Source organism: Uloborus diversus, chromosome 7 (assembly GCF_026930045.1).
Source record: "Uloborus diversus isolate 005 chromosome 7, Udiv.v.3.1, whole genome shotgun sequence".
Lineage (NCBI taxonomy): Eukaryota > Metazoa > Arthropoda > Arachnida > Araneae > Uloboridae > Uloborus > Uloborus diversus.
In genome coordinates, this window is record NC_072737.1 from 120,025,918 (window position 1) to 120,045,065 (window position 19,148).

At 33.6% G+C, this 19,148-nt stretch overlaps 1 protein-coding gene across 2 annotated transcripts in view; it reads left to right on the forward strand.

The window, feature by feature from the left end:
• LOC129226575 (neurocalcin homolog) overlaps nt 1-19,148 on the forward strand; it is a 113,502-nt gene that overhangs the window by 9,966 nt on the left and 84,388 nt on the right. The window contains exon 1 of one of the 2 annotated variants that reach the window (XM_054861195.1): nt 18,683-18,830. The exons of the other annotated variant lie outside the window; for it this stretch is intronic. The gene's annotated coding sequence lies outside the window, so the exon portion shown is untranslated. Of the gene's footprint in view, nt 1-18,682; nt 18,831-19,148 lie in introns of those variants that run through there. 2 annotated transcript variants of the gene reach the window in all.

The following is a 19,148-nucleotide window of genomic DNA, read 5'->3' on the forward strand; positions in this document are numbered from 1 at the left end:
TTAAAAGTTTCTAAAATAATTGGGTATGCTTATAAAAATTTTCTCTTCTCGTTCTGTTCCACAACGCGAAATTTCGACTTACGCGAGGGGTCTTTGAACGCATCCCTCGCGTAAGTAGGGATCCGACTATACAATCGAACGTTCTGTCATTTTCATTGCGAGTGCTGTATCTCAAGAAGTAATGCTTCATTCTAAATGAAATTTGGAATAAATGTGAACCTATATGTAAACAGGCTTTGTTCAATTTTGGGGCCAATCGCTCCAAGGGGGGGCTTATTTTTATTTTTGTGTGAATAAAAATAGTTTTATTAATGCAATAATATGAAAGATAAAGCGTTGTATTGCGTACTTCGTGTGATTTTAATTGTTGGGAAATGATCAGAAATATCATCTCACTCATTTAAAATGTTTAACTGCTGCCATCTTATGTTTGTTAACAAATAAAATATTTGTAATTAATTCAAGCAAGGCTTTTAAAACAACTTTCAATTTTCACTCTTTGCTTTGCTTTTGTGTTAATTCAGAAATTGGGATGATCATTAAATTTTTATGTGTAATTTTATTTTTGCTTTTGCTAGGAATATTGCTTTCTTGTCATGGTTGGGGAGGGATCAAAATTCATAAGAAAGATATAAAAGAAAGTTTCGTGATGGCCACAACATACTAGTTTACTCTGTTATCGTCTTATCCAAGGTTGGGAAAAAAATCATATTTTTAAAAAATTTAAATCTGATTTTTTTTATTTAAATCAGATTTATTTTTTTTTTTTTTTTTTTCTATTATATTTACATATGTTTTGGAAAATGCACGGAACGATTTGTAAAAGAAATAAACTTTAATACATGGAATATTCTATTCAGATAGAATCCACACAAAATAGTCTATGTAAATTTAAATATTTTTAAAATAAAGGCATTCTATTTTCTTTCTTTTTTTGTTATTGGATAGTTCAAATTAAATAAAAGGAAATTTTAAAGAACAAATTAAATATTTAATGTGAACTTTTTCTTAAAGGGAAAAAAATCACAGTTCATACAACATTTTTTAAGAAAATGTATTCTAAAGATTTAAATATTTGTATAAAATTGCTAGTTTTGCTGCTTTGTCCACTTCTAAATTGTTACAGAGGCTGGAATGAACAAAACCAAAAGATGAAAACTCTTTCTATTCTAGCAGATGAATCTACGGCTGTTATTATTTGGTGTATAAGCTGGATTTCTGGTTCTGTGATGCTCTCTCTGCCTCCCATTGCATAAAATGAACCCCCACCATCAGTCTTTGTATCTGTTACATTTTTATCAATCAACACTGATTTTTGAAATGGGCGATTCTTGTTTGGAAATTGTCTACAATGCTGACAAGACTTGGATGTATTTCTTTAATCAATTTCAAACCTTGATTATTTTCATCCTCGTTAATTAAAATGTCATTTCCGTTTAAGACAAGGGGGCTTAATAAAACTCCTGCGCAGTGGCATGCATAAATTGCTTGTTTGTATCTTTCTTACTATTTACTTGCTTGATTCTTATCCAACACTTTTTTAATTTTTAAAAATTAAGTCCAAACAAAAAAAAAAAAAGATTTAAATCGATAGTTTTTTCAAAAAAATCAACTACTTTAAATCCAATGCTTTAAATCAATTAATTTGAATCATGCCAACCTTGGTCTTATATGTGTAGTTAAAATGTATATGTTATTGATCTTTTAAAGCTATTGCACTACCATCGATTTAACCTAACTTGAGGATTATTAGTGAATTCGCTAATCTGCAGTTGCCGAGCCGCCCTATTACGCGGATAATCTTACTATAACTGTTGCGGTCGTGTGCCAGCTAGGTTGTTAATTTGGATCAGTGCCGGCTCATGCAGTTTTGCCGCCCCGTACAAATCTGCAAAGTGCTGTCTCTCCTCACTCTAAACAAATCATTTTTAAAAAATCATTCAAACATTACTTGATTTCATTTTGCATTACAAATATAGTTTATTTCCCTTCCTTTTGGTAATTCTGTCTTTTTAATATGAAATATTCTTTCAAAAATAAAACCTCGATCCTCCCCCTGCACCCCCTAAAATGGTTATGATTGAAAGCAATTGTTTCGCCGTTGCCTTCACCTATTCATCAATTTATTGGTCTTTTATGGCCACAGCTTCCTACACTGCCCGACAGTGGCACAACCAGAAAATATTTTTTAGGGGGATTGAGGCATGCTTAAAATTTCCTGTACAAGGGGGGTCCGGAGGTACAATCACTTTTTACGTTCATTTTATTAAAAAAAAATATTCACACCTCAAATAATAATTGCTTTTATTATATCAACTAATTCCTTTATTCAATGAGTTTCACATTTAGTCATATATTTTAAAGAAAGGTTTTTAATTAGTGAAATGATCTCTTGGCAAAGTCTTTGAACATTTCCACTTCCATTAGTGAAAAAGAGAATCATCCAAATTTGGTAACGAATCTAGGGAAAGGGAGGGGGTGAGTCTTGCTTGTACCCTAGGTGGCTACTTCTGAGTTTGTCAGCATTAGGTGAGTCGCTCAAGTACGGATCCAAAAGGAAGTTAAACCAAATTGACCCCAAATTTACATTTCTAAAACTTTAAATTAGGAAAATTTCCCACATTTCTTCCCACTGTCTCAAAACTTAAAATGCATTTTCAGGACTTTAATTTTGAAAAATTTCCGGATAAGAGCTACTTACTATCCCTTCCTCCCTTAAGAGCCAGTTTTTATAAGAGTCAGGCAGGTCAGATACATGCCATTTTTGATTTCACTAAAAATTTTACAGTGGTTTCTTCGAATGATTTTAGAACACACACACATATTTTTTCTTTTCCTCCAAAAAAAAAAAAAAAAAAAAACCATAAAAATTCCAACGGTTTTTCTCAAATCCACATTTTTTAATAATATCTGTGCGCATTGAGCATCAGCAAAAGTAATATTTGTGAAATTACAACATGATATTTAGTGTCATGTTTAAGGCCTCCTGGTTCCATGCAGTGAGGTTCAACCATAGTTTTTGCAAGGAATTTGTGTAATGATACATATCAATTATTAAATAGGCTCATTAAATGCATGGTTAATGCCCACTGCTGCAAAAAAATAGCAGTTTAGTCATCAAAATATAATAAAAAGTGTACTTTTTAGGGGCTTTTATCTCAGTGCACTGAGGGTCATCATAGAACTTACTGCCTGCTTTTCAAACTAGAGTATATGTATTTTAACAATCAAGTGACAGAACTATGGGCAAATTCTTTTCAAGAATACAATACGTATTTCCAAACAGCAAAATGAACTATTCAGTTTTCAATTCAATCAACATATCTGGGTTTAAACTTTCCTCTAGGGACTTCCAGATACTATTTGAAAAACTAGTATGATCAAAAACTTACCATAAAAGAGTTATAGACTTGCAAATAGATTAATTATGATTACTCACATACTTTATAATATGATAACTTGAAGCAAAGTGAAAAAAAAGAACGGTTATTATTGCGGTAAAAATGCAAGTTATATTTGTAACATTTTTTTGAGGGTGTTTTAGCTATATTTTTAATTTTTTAATTAAGATAGCTTTTTTTCGTTTGTACTGTACATTATAGTTTGTTGACATTCGTTTAGGCTGCACATTATAGGGACAAAAATTATTTTCTTTGCAATAAACTACCATGATAGCAAACAATTACTAAGTCATATTTTATTACTTATGACAAAGGAAAAATATTACGACATTATAAAACATGGGTATATTGCTTAACTGACTAGTCGAGCAGTAAAAAAATGCAAGACAAAGCATATAGCTTGAGTACAACTAACTACATGTGTCGTTAACTCTTATGCAATTTTCTCATTTTGAAGTGCATTTTATGAGCCTGCAAAACCATTGCCCATAGTTAAAAGACGTACACTCTAGTTTGAAATGTAGGCATCAAGTTCTATACTGACACTTAGTGCACTGAGATACAGGCCCCAAAAATGTACTTTTTATCATATTTTGTTTTTTTTTTCACGTTGTTTCTAGTTATCATATTATAAAGTATGCGAGTAAGCATAATCAGTCTATTTGCAAGTTTAAAACTCTTTTATGGTAAGTTTTTGATCATACTAGATTTTTAAATAGTATCTGGAGGTCCCTGGAGGAAAGTTTAAACCCGGATATATTGACTGAATTGAAAATTGAATAGTTCATTTTACTGTTTTAAAATACATATTGTATTCTTGAAAACAATTTGTCCGCAGATCTGTCACTTGTTTGAAAATACACATAATCTAGTTTGAAATGCAGGTATCCATTTTTTTCATTGACCCTCGGTGAACTGAGATAAAGGCTCATGAAAACCTCACTTTTTAGCATTTTTCGATACAAAAACTGCCATTTTTTGGTAGCGCAGAGGGTGAGTCCTGTAACTCATGAGGGTATTGAATAATTTATATTTATAGTGTATTATTACACAAAAAACATACAAAAACCTTGGTTGAGCCTGAATGCAGGGAACGAGAGGGCCTCAAACATGTCACTTTTTCCTTTTTTTCGACAAAGTTTGGTGACCCCTGAAAGACTGTACTGAAGGTCAACTACAAAATTTATTATATATTTCAATTTAGGTACTAAATGTCATGTTGCCAACACAAGAATTCTTTTGACTGATGCTTAATACACAGAAATAACTGCATTTTAAAAACGCTGATTTGGAAAAACCTCTATGTCGGGCTCCACTTTACGATTTTTACAGGTCCCCAAAAAATTTTTTGGAGGAAAAGAAAAAATACGTGTCTTCTAAAATCTTTAAAAGAATCCACCATAAAAATTTGAGCAAAATCAAAAGTTGTGCAGTGGCACCGACTCCATGGAGCCTGAGGGGGCTCGATCCCCCTCAAAAACTTTTTTGAAGGGACAGAGCCCCCCCTCCCCCCAAATAATTTAAGAAAATTATTAGCTATTTAATGCTTTCTAAACTCACAAATTTGTCTCAGTATTTTTTATTTTCCTTGTTTGAAGATAGTTACCTTGTAGAATACGTTCAGTAATGGGTTACAACAAATAATTTTTACGGTAAAAAGCAGGTTAACTGAAAACAAGTGGTGTGAATAATGATAGTGTTACATTGATTGCTGCAAGCGCTTAGAATTTGTCCCAGTGTTGAAACCTGCGCATAGTCTGTCCGATCAACAATGGGGCAGAAGTGATTGAACAACTTGGCTGTTCTTCATAACCACCCAGATATTTTGGATGAATTGGATATTCGACCAGTCCTCAACGACTTCAAATTCAGTAATCTAGTCAGGCGGTTGACATTTATACCTTTCTAAAGACAGCTCTAATATTGGTATTTAAAGCAATTTTAAAAATCTCTGTAAACAAGAGAATTAACTACATATAGAATACGTGATTTAGCCCTGGCTAATGGGCGGTAATTTACTGAATATACATATAGAATGTTAGATTTAAAACTTCGAAATATTAGTACTATTTTATTACCGTATTACTATAGTACTGCATTAGTTATTTTCAAATCCTTAAATATTTTTAGAGTAAAAGGCCCTATAAAAACATGCTATTTACATACTATATTAACTTTATTAAACAAATTAACTGTGGGATATTATTTTTATTTAATGAACTCTGAGCCTTATTCAAAGCAAGTTTAAATTAGCTATTTCACTTATTAATCAAAGTGCGACAGCTATATCTGATACTTTATTTTTTTAACGATAGTTTAAGATTTATTTAAATATAATTTCAATCTTTTTATATATATATATTCACTATTCTGTAATAATCTAAAAACAAAATTATTATACTATAAATTAACTTTTTACAAAAATACCATACATGTGGTTTTCTTTTTCTTTTTTCGTTTTTCAAAGCCAAAACATATGTCGAGTTATCGAGAGTAGAGTTTTCAGGATTCTAATGTTGATAATATATTACTCTAAAATGCTTAAAAAACTGTAAAACTTACCTTTTCCTTCCCCGATTTAGAAAATTTCCCGGGGTTAAACCCGCGGTATGCCCCCCACTCTCCCAATATTTTTTGTATTTGGGCGCACTGGGAGTGCCCTTCCATGCAAGTCAAGTGCCCTACCTTATATAAATTCCTAGCCACGGAACTGCACGACTTCCCCCAAAATAGAACTGTAAAAATGTCCCACACTGAAGACAAGTGACATGATCTAATTGAATCAGAAAATTTGTGTACAAATTCTTAGATTGACTTAGAAAACGCCATGCCACATATTGTTTGTTTGTATAAATCATTTACACCAGAAAATATGTAAATTGGCATTTTCAAGGTTCAAACTGTTTTTTTTTTTTTGGAAAAAGGGGAGGAGGGCGGACGCCGTGGGATTACATAACCCATGGATCACCGGCGATGTCTAGCCCCCTCAATAATTTTTGCAAGTCGGCGCCCCTGAAGTGGTGCATATCCGAACAGCCCATTTCTGCCTGGTTCTTATAAAAACTGGCTCTTAATTTGTCCAAACATAGCCTAAAATAGCTTTTTGGGGGTCTCCATTTTCACTCCCCCCCCCCTTTTCGTTGTCTAAAGTTTGCCAAGGATAGCATTAAAATGTGTTTTGAGGCCACGTACTTTCAATCAACCGAAAACAGCTTAAAATTGCTTTGTTAAACTCTTAATGTCACATTTTTCGCCAAGAGCAACCGAATCTTCCTATCCCTTAACGTCACCAAACAGCCCAAAAGTGCAGTTTTCGACCTTGAGTTTTGAAACATTTCCAAGGGATAACGCCCACCCCATCCACACTCCCCCATTCACATATCATCTTTTAGCCTAATATTGATTATTGCTTCAATAGCAACAAATTCATGAGGGCGGTCAAGCCCTGACTTGCCCTGTATAATGATTAAAGATGGTCTAAAGTGTGTATTAAGGACATCAACTTTGAACTCTTAAATCCCCATCTCATCTAATGTCACCAAAAATAGCTTAAAATTGGGTTTTTGAAACTTAAACTTCAGAAAAATTCTAATGTAGGGATCCCAGATGTTCACGAAATCACCTAATGTCATCAATGTTGGCTTCAAATTTTGTTTTTGGAAATTTCTGAGGGTAGATCGCAAACACTTCTTTCCTCAGTTGTGAAGAGCTTAAAATGAGCAACAGTTTCGAAAAAAATTTCAGGTGGGAGACCCCCTCTGAACTCTCTCTCATAACATTGCCCGTCAAACAATGGATGAAATCAGTTTTTTAGGGCGTCATTTTTCAAAAAGTTTCAAGAGGAGATGGAAAAACCAACCGACTTCCCAACATTTTTCTAAACTTATGGCATCAAAGATAGTCTACAATTGCGTTTTTTAACTTGGTCATCGAAAAAATTTTCAGTAAGCTTTTTAACGTCATCGAAGATAGACTAAAATTGATTTCTAGTTTGAAAATATTTCGACAGGAAAATCCAATTTTTGTTGGAGTTAGGGGAGAGCCTTACACCACTAGATACAGCCTACATTTACATGTTTTTCAATTTTGTTAAAAAGCTTTTTTGATAGTGCCACCGAACCTTCTCCATTTTTTTTTATGTATTCAAAGATAGAATAAAATTGCTTTTTTAACACTTCAGTTTCAGAAATTTTCCTTGAAAAGCCCTGACCCCCTAATGTCACCAAAGAATGCATGAAACTGATTTTAGTTTTGACAAAAAAAATTTCTGGAGGGAGCTCCAAGCATTTTTTGCATAAGGGTTACTAAAAATAGTTTAAAATTCTTAATTTTGACTTAACTTTTAGAATGTTTCGGTGGGACTCTGAATTCCTTTTTTGTATCTTCTGCAAAAATAATAAGAAAAAAAAGTTTCTTTTCTTGTTTATTAAAATACATTTAACTCTTTAATGTGTCAACTATTTCCCATCATAAAGGGCGACAAATTGAGGAACCGCCCCATGCGGCAGAAAGCAGCTACGCCACTGCGAGTAACTTGTATGTTGTGAAACACAAATTAGTTTGAGACACCTTTAATATTTAAATGGTTCTAATTAAAATAGCACACAAATTTATCCCAGAGAGGAACACGGATTAATTTAGTGTAAATTGCTTAAATTTTTACATGCGTATGTAGGTTTTTATCTTTTAGTATGGAGTATTTATGTGAAAAAATAAAGTGAAGTTTCGTGATGGTAACATCCTACTTCTGAAATACATTTATACTAAAAAGAATAAAATAATAGAATTAAAAAAAAAAAAAAAAAAAAAACTAAGCTCTTTTAATGATGCACTCAAAAGGACAAAATAACTTTTCAGGGTCAGAAAGGACAATTTCAGTACTCCTGTAGTTTTCAATTATTTCAAGAAAATGACACCACAAACGAAGAAAAGTGCGGCTCAGGTCATTTCAAACCGAACTTTCCCATTAAGGCTGCTCTTCAGTGAGGGAAAACATTGAAGTTAGGGTGTAAATGACTTTCTTCCTTGAACGACGGGAGTGAACCTGAATCAAGTGATTGACACTTCAACAGCCAATGGAGTGGACGGTAACCGATGTAAGGCAGGAACACGTGACCTGTCACAGCTGTCATTGTTCTGGAGGGAAAGGAACCCCTAAATGACCCCCGTCGTGAAGAGCAATCAGGGAAATCAGCTGGCGGCCAAAACCTCACTTGAACAGTACCGACGCGAAGGTTGAACAGAACAGAAAATAAAGTCAGTACCAAAGGGTCTGCGGTAATTTTTGAAACAAAGTTTCTTTTTTTTTTGGATATGCGTTCCCAGATTTTATATTCATGAAAAATTGATGAATGAAATGAAAATTTATCATAAATTGAACAGGAAAAACGATTGTCTTATACTTTTCAGACAAAAACAGCATTCAGTCAACAACGTCCAGCATCCAGCCCCTGGAATTCATTTGAATGTAGACGTCTTGTATTCAAATCATGACTTTTACAAATATAATTCGGATAGGAACCATTTGTAGAAATAAGAAATCCAACGAGTAGGGTTCTACCACAATTCGTGATTGTGGAAAACATAATGTAAATTCAAGACGTCAAAATTCAAATGAAAGCTTATGAGCTAGATGCTAAATGTTTCTTTCTTTTCTGTTTGGTATTAATTTTTTTTTTTTTTTTGAATTTTTCCCCCCAATTTATGAATAATATTAAGTAATGATAATGTTTCAATGAAGCTTTAACACCATTTTAAATCGGATGTTCCAAAATATCTTCAATTTTTAAATGTGTAAATTGTAAATAAAATATGCACTTTAAAAAGCATGAGCTTTGTGCAAGGAATAGATAAAAGTCAAAAACAACGTCTTAAAAGTACAAGTAAAAGATGTAAATTATAAGTGTAGAAAATGCATTGCTTGGTTGAAAACTTGTGGCTATGTATTTGTTTTTGAATCCAGGATATTAAAAAACTTTGACATTTGACACTTTGAATTAAAATTCAACTAGAAATTTTGGTTTTTCGTACTAATATTCAAGCCCAATATATTGTATTTATGGTTCAGTTCCCTTCTTGTTGTTTACCTTTTTATAGCGAAATTGAGGCTATAAACGAAATTGTTATTCGGTTCCTTAGACTTCACTATGAACAGGCGCGACTGCACAGTGCATACACACAAATATATATTGATAAAGACCGGCTAAAATTGAAAAACCTTAGGTTTCAGGGAAATGTTTTAGACGTCAGACAAATTATTTGTTGAGCTCATGAAAATTTCAGTGTAACACGACTACCGAAAGATTCTTCGAACATTGTGTATTCATCCAGTTAAAAACAAAATGGTCAGTGTTCTCCCCCTTCCCCCATCAGTTCTCTAATTATCTGTAAATTTAAACCAGTGGTTCCCAATCTTTTGCACGTTGCGACCCTTTTTTGACCAAGTAAAGGACCTGTGATCCCGTAGCCTACATGTCAGTAAAGTATCGCTAGGTGTGGACCTAACCTGGCAACATTGTGAAAGCTACGTTAGATCCTACATTACAAAACTGCTATGTTAGATTCGATCCACTCCCAACTATGCTGTGGTAGGAATAATGTTTCGACCGAATAAGAAACTCTACACGACCCCATTTGGGGTCACGACCCTGGGAACCCACCCCTGCTTTAAAACAATTTTTTTATACTCATTCATGCTTTAAAGAAATGCAGGTATGTATCATTTTTCTCCTTAGAAAGTTTTCAAAAGAAAAATTCAGTGAAATCTTGTTACAACGTATATCAGTATAACCAAATACCCGTTTCAACCAAATAAGTTTTCAGTCCCGATTTTGAAGTTCATTGTTACTGAATTTCACTGTATTATGAATTACATGATCAATGTGTACATACCTTGTAAAGAATTTTTTACGAGTTTGGCTCGAGAAATTATTTTCAAAAATGTTTGTTGAGCTGTAGAAAGCATTTTATGCGTTTACATTTGTAATAACATAGTATAATATAGACAAAAATAGAGGAATACGGTTTTAGACCCCGGGTTATTTTTTTTTTTTTTTTTTAGAAATGGTCGCATTATTTCGAACAAAGTCTCAAAAGAGTGCTGGAAATATTTTGCCAGATTTTTTATGGAGCAAAATGTCAAACAGTATCTACCACCTTTTTCAACGAAATTCATTTTTTCTCGAATTTTAAACAATCAAAGAATGGATATTTCAAAAAAGCAAAAAGTACACGACACAGATAGAGGCTTGAAAAATACTCGGAAAAAAATTTACATGAAAACTTCAAAGGAATTTGTAAAACCTTCATCCAACTTTCCCCGCAGGTTAACATTGGATCCGTCGGCTTTCAGACTCTCAGTGAAAAGCATCCTTAAATTTGCTTATAAAGTAGCATTAATATACATATTTATCTTTCTTTGGATGCACCAGTTCCATTGTTTATGCCTTCTTGATGTAGTGAAAAGTAATGGGGGTAGTGCATCCCCAGAAATAGAAATATTCATTAATGCTATATTATAAGCATACTTAAGATCATTTTAATCTTAATTATATCCGTGAATTAATTTGAATAACTCGGAAAGGTTCTTCACTGAAGGTCTGCGATGCAACTTTACGCAAAATGCGATACTTCCTTTTTTTTTAAATTTACAACGTGAATTTTTTTTTGTTCGGATATAGGGTTTATAGGTGTGAGTCCTATACTCTGGTTTCATGCCAAAAAATAAGGGAAAAATTGTAAAACAAACCCCTAGAAAAAAAGGATGGGTTTTGATGATTTTAAAAATATAATAAGTGGTAATACCCCCCATGAGTTAACCAATTTCCTCCATATGTTCTTGCGTACAAACTTAGCACCTCTCTAGCCCTTCAGAAAAGTATTAATGTATAATATAACGATCCCTTCCCCTCCAAATAAAAATAAAGGCTATGAAACTGTCAAAAACTGAAAAAAAATTGCTGGCGACATTTCCAAAAAAGCGGGACGTGTGAATGGAAAAAGGTGGTCATATTTGGATTCAGGAGGTCATTTAGCACAAGAATTCACAAGAATTATCTCAGAAGCACTCTTTAAAAACTATATCCTTTCTAAACACAAATCAAATCGTGAAGATGTTTCAAAGCATGTGGATTCACTTTCAAAAGCACTCATTCATTCCTTCATTGAAAAATGCCTCCGGAAAAGAGGGGGAGTAGTAAATGGAAACGGTCGTTTGCGCTAATGATTGTAAATCTTATACACCTCATCCGGTTTTTCCCCTCAAGAAAGGAGGGATCGGTGGTAGGCGTGGCTTAGTAGAGAAATTGAGTTTTTTCGAAAATATTTCAGATGGTTGGAACTCCGATATTTTTTTAGAAATGGTCGCATCATTTCAAACTTAGTCTCAAAAGAGAGCTGGAAATATTTTGCGTGTTGGGGCGTTCTTAAAATTTCGATAGCACGATTTGCAGCTTTTTTACAGAGCGAAAGGTCCAACAGTACCTCGTTTTCGAAGAAATTCATTTTTTCTCGAATTTTAAAAAATCGAAGAATGGACGTATCAAAAAAGTAAAAACTAAAATACACAGACATAGGCTTGAAAAATACTCAGAAAAAAAATTGACCCGAAAACTTCAAAGGAATTTTGTAAAATAACATTCAACTTTCCCCGTAGGTTAGCATTGAATCCGAAGCTTTCAGACTCTCAGTGAAGAGCACCCTTAAGAAAAATATGCATGTTTCAAGACTTAAATTTATGATTGAAAACTAGATAATGATAAAAAAATTTTGTATATGAACCATTTTTCTTCGTTTGTGGTGTCATTTTCTTGGAATAATTGATAACTACAGAAGTACTGAAATTGTCCTTTCTGACCCAGAAAAGTTATTTTATCCTTTTGAGTGCATTATTAAAAGTGCTTAGTATTTTTTTAAAAAATCTGTTATTTAATTGTTATATTAAAGTAAAATATCTGGAACCGGGTAAAACTTGTTCAACAACTTTTGCACTATTTTTTAAACATTAACAAGAAAGATTAGATAATGTGGCCATTTCGCGGCCTCCTCCCATATTCTTACGTCATCCCAGGTTGCTGCAGCACCCACTTTGGGAGCCCGGTCAAACCTATCCCGATTGACCAGAAAGTTGTTTTCAAAACCAGAAATTCCAGACGTTAGGGGAGATATTGCATGCTCTCCCTGAATCGTTTTTGCATTTGAATGCCTAAAAATGCATTTTTTAACTGCATAACGTTAAGGGAAGAAAAGGGGCCACCCATGAAATTTTTAAATTTTTATGTTCTAAAAAGGCTATTTTATGCTGCTGTTAGTGATGCTACGGTAAGGAAAATGAGAGATTCGGGAGGTCTCCCTTTTGTTCCCTGAAAGAAATGTTTTGAAACTAAAGTTCCAAAAAACACAATTCCTCTATAGGCTTAGCCAAGTTGAGAGAAAGGGCAGAAAAGTGGCATTCCTCTGGAAAGTTTTACAAATGTGTTCCCAAAAGTGCATTTTCAAGGTTATCTTTGGTAAGAAGGGTGTAGAGAATCGTTTTCCAAAAGGATAGGGTGAAAAGAGCAGTTTTAAGATTTCTTTAATCTGCTAAGCAGGGCCGGATTAGCCATAGAGCAGAAGTAGCAAATGCTACGGGCCCCGCGCATCTGGGGGCCCCGCGCCGTGAGAAAAAATTCCAAAAAAAAAAAAAAAAAAAATACTTTCCGTACTTTAACCCGTTTAAATTTCTCTCTACCTTTCTCTTTTTATTTATATTTAGCTTTTTTAAATGCTCAGGTAAATTAAAAATCTTATTTTTTTGATAGATTGCTTTCCATAAATTTCTCTTAATTGAAGTCTTAAAAACGCAATTTTAGTTGATCTTTCTTAGTGGAAGGAGAAAAAGGTCCGTTGGGTCAGAAAAGTTTCAAAACTGACCTAAAAATTGCAATTTTAGGCAAAGTTTGGAGAACGGAGAATTGGGTTTTCTCTGGATTTTTTTTTTTTTAAATGAAGTAAATTTTAAGGTATCTTAGGAAATTTAAGGGAGTTATGGTCCTAAAACTGCAATTGCGTTCTTTGACTAATGTTTCTCCAAATAATGGCATCCGGATCCTCTCTTCCTAATATGATCAGGGGTCGTTAAAATTGAGTTTTTAGAACTGAAATATCGAAAATTTTCCGGGGGTAAGCCCCCGGACCCCCCTTCCTTTATATCGTCCAAAAATTGCGTTTCTGGAATTAAAAGTTAAAAACATGTAGTAACGGGAAGACAAGGAGAAATAGAAGGGGATCATAATCATCGTAAAGCTCTAAAACTATACCCACATTTAGTATTCATGCATGTTATAAGTACACCTCCCGTCTCCATGAAGAAGTGCTATATCATTCAAAAACGAGGGCCCCTTGGAAACATTTGCTACGGGCCCCGCGCTGGCTTAATCCGGCCCTGCTGCTAAGGAGATCACGACATCATTTTGGAGCGGCTGCTTGCGCTCTCGAGACATTAGACTTAGCCTTCCAGAGGAAAGGCCCTGACTTGCTCTCCTCTAGATCCAGAACAAAGAATGGAGTTATTTCGGACTATTTTTGTCTTAAAGACTTCCCTGGCAGTGATAATTCAAATTTCTGGTCATTTACTGAACCGTCTGTGGCAGAGTGTGGTAAAGTTTTGCCATCAATTACACAGTCGAGATGCAATCCTCAGAATCGCTTTGGAATTTGGGAGAGGAACATGCTCCCAGTTCACCCCACTCTTGAGTACTACTGTTTAGCCAGCATGTTATTAAAAAAAATTTTTTTTTCAATTATATTTACACCAACATTTGTCGCTTACCGAAAAGATTTAGTAATGAGATATAATAAAATAAGACATTTGTGCGTGTGTTGTGAATTTGTAGCATGCTTCCTGGAAAAACAGAGAGATCTAGAAAGGTTAAATTTGGTTTACAGGGACAATTTTTACCGACGGTGTGCATCTAATGTAAATATCACGTTCCCAATGTTCTGAACACATTTTGATGGTCCCAGAGAATTCATATGCATTATCCAGTCTCACTCTGTAGTGAACACTTCATAATACGAATTTTTTGTTTCGCCACCGTGTTATTTAGAATCGAGAATCTACTGTATTAATAATATTCATTGTGTCGACGTGTTAAAATGTCATTCTAAAATCATTTTACTTTAAAAATAAATTCTTTTATTTGCGCCTTTTTTGTACTTTCTTCATTTTGAAAATCGCATTCCTTTTAGATTCGCTATGCAGTGGTGCTCAACCTTTTCTTAGACCATGAGCCAAACCGCATATATTAAGATGATTCTTGGGACACAATACATGTAAAATTTCTTGAACGTTTTAATTTTTCTAGATAGTGAGAAAAAAAAAATGGTAAAGGATAGGTAGTTAAACTGAACTGTTGATATCATTACTTGGTGCTTATGATGCAAAGTTAGCATCTGTTTACCATAAACTTTTTTTTTTTTTTTGAACCTTATGTGTAACATTGGGACTAATCGTTGTTTTCGTTTTGTTGACCACAAAAATTTTATAAAACAACAGGTCACACGGTCAGCTTCGTGGGCCGTTGGTTGGACACCGCTGCGCTATTGAAGTCGGATTTTTCGCATTTTGATGTTATTAAGAGGCACACAAATGAACTTTCTTTTCATTTTTATCAAAATCACTAAATTGAAAAGTTTTGAACGAAATTCCCTGCTTTTCGAGAGTGTCAATAGTCAAAAAGTTAAATGTTTAATCGCTGAAGGCTGAATTTAATTTTGGTTTCAATTATTTTTAGTTTTTTAATGCATACATAACATCTCAAGTTAGTGTTTATCTTCTGCATTATTAAATATATGAAATCCTGGAATCAGTTCATAATGCATTGTAGCAAACTTATATATTCCATCTAGTTAAATTGTGAAATTGTCGTTACTTTAAAAATATACGCGATGAACAAATAGAAAATCTGTTGTGAGACTTTTGCCTTCACCTTAAAATATTTTTTAAAGATAATTAGTACCAGCTCAGAAGTAACGTTATAACTTATCAACAATTTAACTAAACATATACACAAAATATTGAATAAGGATGAGGTAACTACAGTGGTGGTCATAATTGTAAGGACAGCAAAAAAATTGTACAGAAAAAAAGAATTTTGAAATGGTTCAGTGAAATTTAGGCATAAAATGCCTTTTTGTGCTAGAAACCATTGCAGAATATTTGAATATACAAATAGATGCTTTGACGTGATTAATAAAAAAAATGTCATTGTTAAAATTGGACAAAAGTAATTAGGAAAACGAGCGTTTTGCCCTGAAAAACCCTAGTTATTAATAATATCCCCCTTTTTTATCAATCACTTATCAGTCTTGATGTTATGGAAGTAGAAGAGCCTTTTCCAATGAAGAAAATGAGTTCCTACTTGCTTCGATATTGAAAACCAATTTTTTCATACTTCAAGTGACTTTATCTCACTAAGACGCCTCACTAAGTTTCCATTAAACTTGGATCGAGTCTTTTGTCCAGACAGTGTAGTAATTTAACGAAATAAGCATCAAGCAATGATTTTGAGGTTTGAGAAACATGTAATTAGGCATTAATCTGCTGGAACAAATTGTTTAATCTCGTAATTAAAGCTGATTTTGATTAAAAGACTATTGTTCAGTCATCAACATTACTCTCAGAATTAATTCTGCCTTGCACAAAAAATATTGTATGGTTTCCGTCCGTTGTGAAACTTCCTCAGACCATTTCTAAGTCTCCTCCAAATGTACTCATAGAGATTTTTTTTTCCTTCCCAGAGATCGTACCAGAAGTAGCAAAAACAATCTAGCCCATCCTAATAAAACATTTTCTCATCGAAAAACATTAGATTATTACACTTTTTACCCATAACAACGCATTTTTGGCAAGCTTAACCCTTGGTCTCTTATGAACTTCTTAATAGTCGGTCATGACATTAGTTTCACGTAGTGAAACTTTTTTTCTTTTTGTAAAAAATGTTGAACAGTTTGAGTACCGTATCGTAACTTGAATGCCCATCTAATATCTCTTGATGTTTGTTTTTTGGATCAAGCTCGTCTTGTTATCGTTAGTTTACTCGCACAGAAACAGAACCTTCTCGACTTTGTAGACCTTAGTTGCCGGAATTTCCGAGAAAGCTCTAAATGACCGATCTCTATCTATTCAAATTTGTTGTGATTTGACGTACAGTACGTCATAAATTTTTTCAAGCAATCACTTTCCTTTTCTCAATTTTTTTTAAGTTCTTTACCTAGCGGTAATGACTAAAAATAGAATGTGATTTCCTTAATCGCTTACTAAGTATTTATATCGTTATGTAGCGCAATTGGCATAACAAAAAACATGAAAATTTTGCTTTTTGGAACGATTAATTGTCCTTTAATTTTGCCCATATCACACGGATGTCTAAACTCAGACTTCCTTCTACAAATAAGAAATTCTTTTGTATTTCCAATAAAAGTTACATTAAAAAAAAAAAAAGTTTCAGTCATAAAATTTGCATAACTTTTCGACCAAATGCAGCGAAGATGTGGTGGTTTCTCCTTTTGTCCTTATAATTTTGACCACCACTGTGTTTGAACATTAGAAATGTTGTGTTTATCAAAAGCAATAAATGCATAAAATGTATAAAATTTTGTATATTTATGTATTTGGGTAGTTTACAAAAGGACCCTCTCCCTTTTCGTTTGCATTAGAATAACCTATATTTCAATATACGATTTATTTATTTATTTTTCTGAACAAAAACTATTCCATTGTAGTCTGAAATCTTAAACGTGATACTTTCGCTTACATTATGCTTTAATTTTCTGACTGAAGCCAAAGCTTTAAAAACGAACCTTACAATTCAGAATCAATATCGCTCCATGTTGCATCAAGTTATCATAACAGCAAGGAGCGTTTCCTTCTCATTTATTCTTTCTACTAACCTCATTCTTGTTATTTATTGTTTTTAAGTGTTCATGTATTGCGTAATATTTCTCTGATTTTTCGATGCAGATTGTCCGAACTTGGGCCCGAACACTCATTCTTCTGGTTACCAGTCGAACGCTCTGCCGATTGAGCTATTCAGCCCTGTCGGTCACAGTGAGAGGTAAAGTTATAAATGTAACCGAAAACCTTATTCTGGTGCTTTAAAAAACGGGTTCTTTTGACCAAAAAACAAATTTTAGACCGTGGGTCTGTTTTTCGTCATTAGCCTGCACGATAAGCTTTAAAATGAGGTGTAAATCAAAGAAATCGATCAAGAATTGAGGAAGATCTCGCGTAGGATCAAAAAAACAGGCTACAGAAATAATATATAAGGTTAATGGTACTTGTAAACTTTTTTATTTCAAAAATTATTATTTTTTTTAATTACTGCCATATACATCGACTATACTGTCACGGCCATGTAACGTGTGTATTTCGCTTATGTATGATTTATAGATATTTGTTACCTTACTGCACTTTAATGGTTAATTGTGTTAATCCTATTATGTTAACTAGAAAACCGCCGGTCATGGTATGACGAGTAAAAGTTGCTTTCTACATATGAACAGAGCCATTGCGTGTTTAGTGATATTTTGCTCGTTGAAATTTCAAGCCTCACTGAAGTGGATTAACTCTAAACTCCAGTGAATAACGTTAATTTTTTAACCGCTTTTTCGATTCTTCATTCCTTATAATTACTGTCTTACAAGTAAAACAGTTAAGTTCTCTGATCAAGTTCAGCCTTGTCTCAATGAAACCTTTCCCTGCATGTTAAAAATTACCAATACATATTACCAAATTGAAATTATCAGGCCGTGGCGCGAGTTTCATTGTTGAATCACGCGGGTTACTCGATCATCGGCTTTTATTTATATGATGATATTATTTGGTCCAACAAATGTTTAAAAGGTTATTTAAAGCCGTAACATAGTCCATAAATCTTCTGCTTGGCAGAACTTTCTGGATTTCGCAATTTTGTGAATAAAACTCTGAATTATGCAGGCATTATTTTTTCTTTATTTATCTCTGTTGAGGAGGAAATTTCAAAAGGAGCGTTTGAAAACAGGCAGTTACGCAGCCTATTTATGAAGTTTACTTTTGACATTTTTGTTATTCGAACTCGTTTTTCCTTTTTCATTCAAAATCCTAAGGTTTGGACTCGCATAGTGTATGAAATTGAAGACTTTCAATCAAATTCTAGTGTGTGTTGACTTAACCAGCAGCATCGATTGATATCAAACCTCGTCAAGCAGGAACTTGGTGACGATGTGATCATATCTCTAAAACCGTTTGCCCATTCCCTGAAAAGTACGTTCGCTTTGGCGAAGATTGATTGACGGATGAGAGCGGACATTAGCATTATTATTTTGACCTTTCATTCATTTCGAGAACTTCCGGAAAGATGAATACCGTCAGCACACCCCATATAATGCTTATTTAGTGCGTAAGTATTGAAGGTCAGTTCTTTTTTATTTTTCGATTTTGTGGACGATTTTTATTAGGATGTTCGAAGGTATGTTCGATTCAAGAATAAACGTCGAAAAATATTGGATTCTGAATTTATTTCAATTCTTGGAATGGAGTGAGAGATGGGGAGGGAAAAAACAATGTCGCAGTTCTGAGCGCATTCTAAAGTGCCATTTCCGCTTGACAGCTGGAACGTAGAAGTGTTTCGGCGCGAATGATGGAAAATTTCTCGTAAATCCCTTTCTTCTCTCAGAAATGGATATTTTTGACATTTTTATTGTTTATCTTGAAATTTCTTTTGTCAAGTT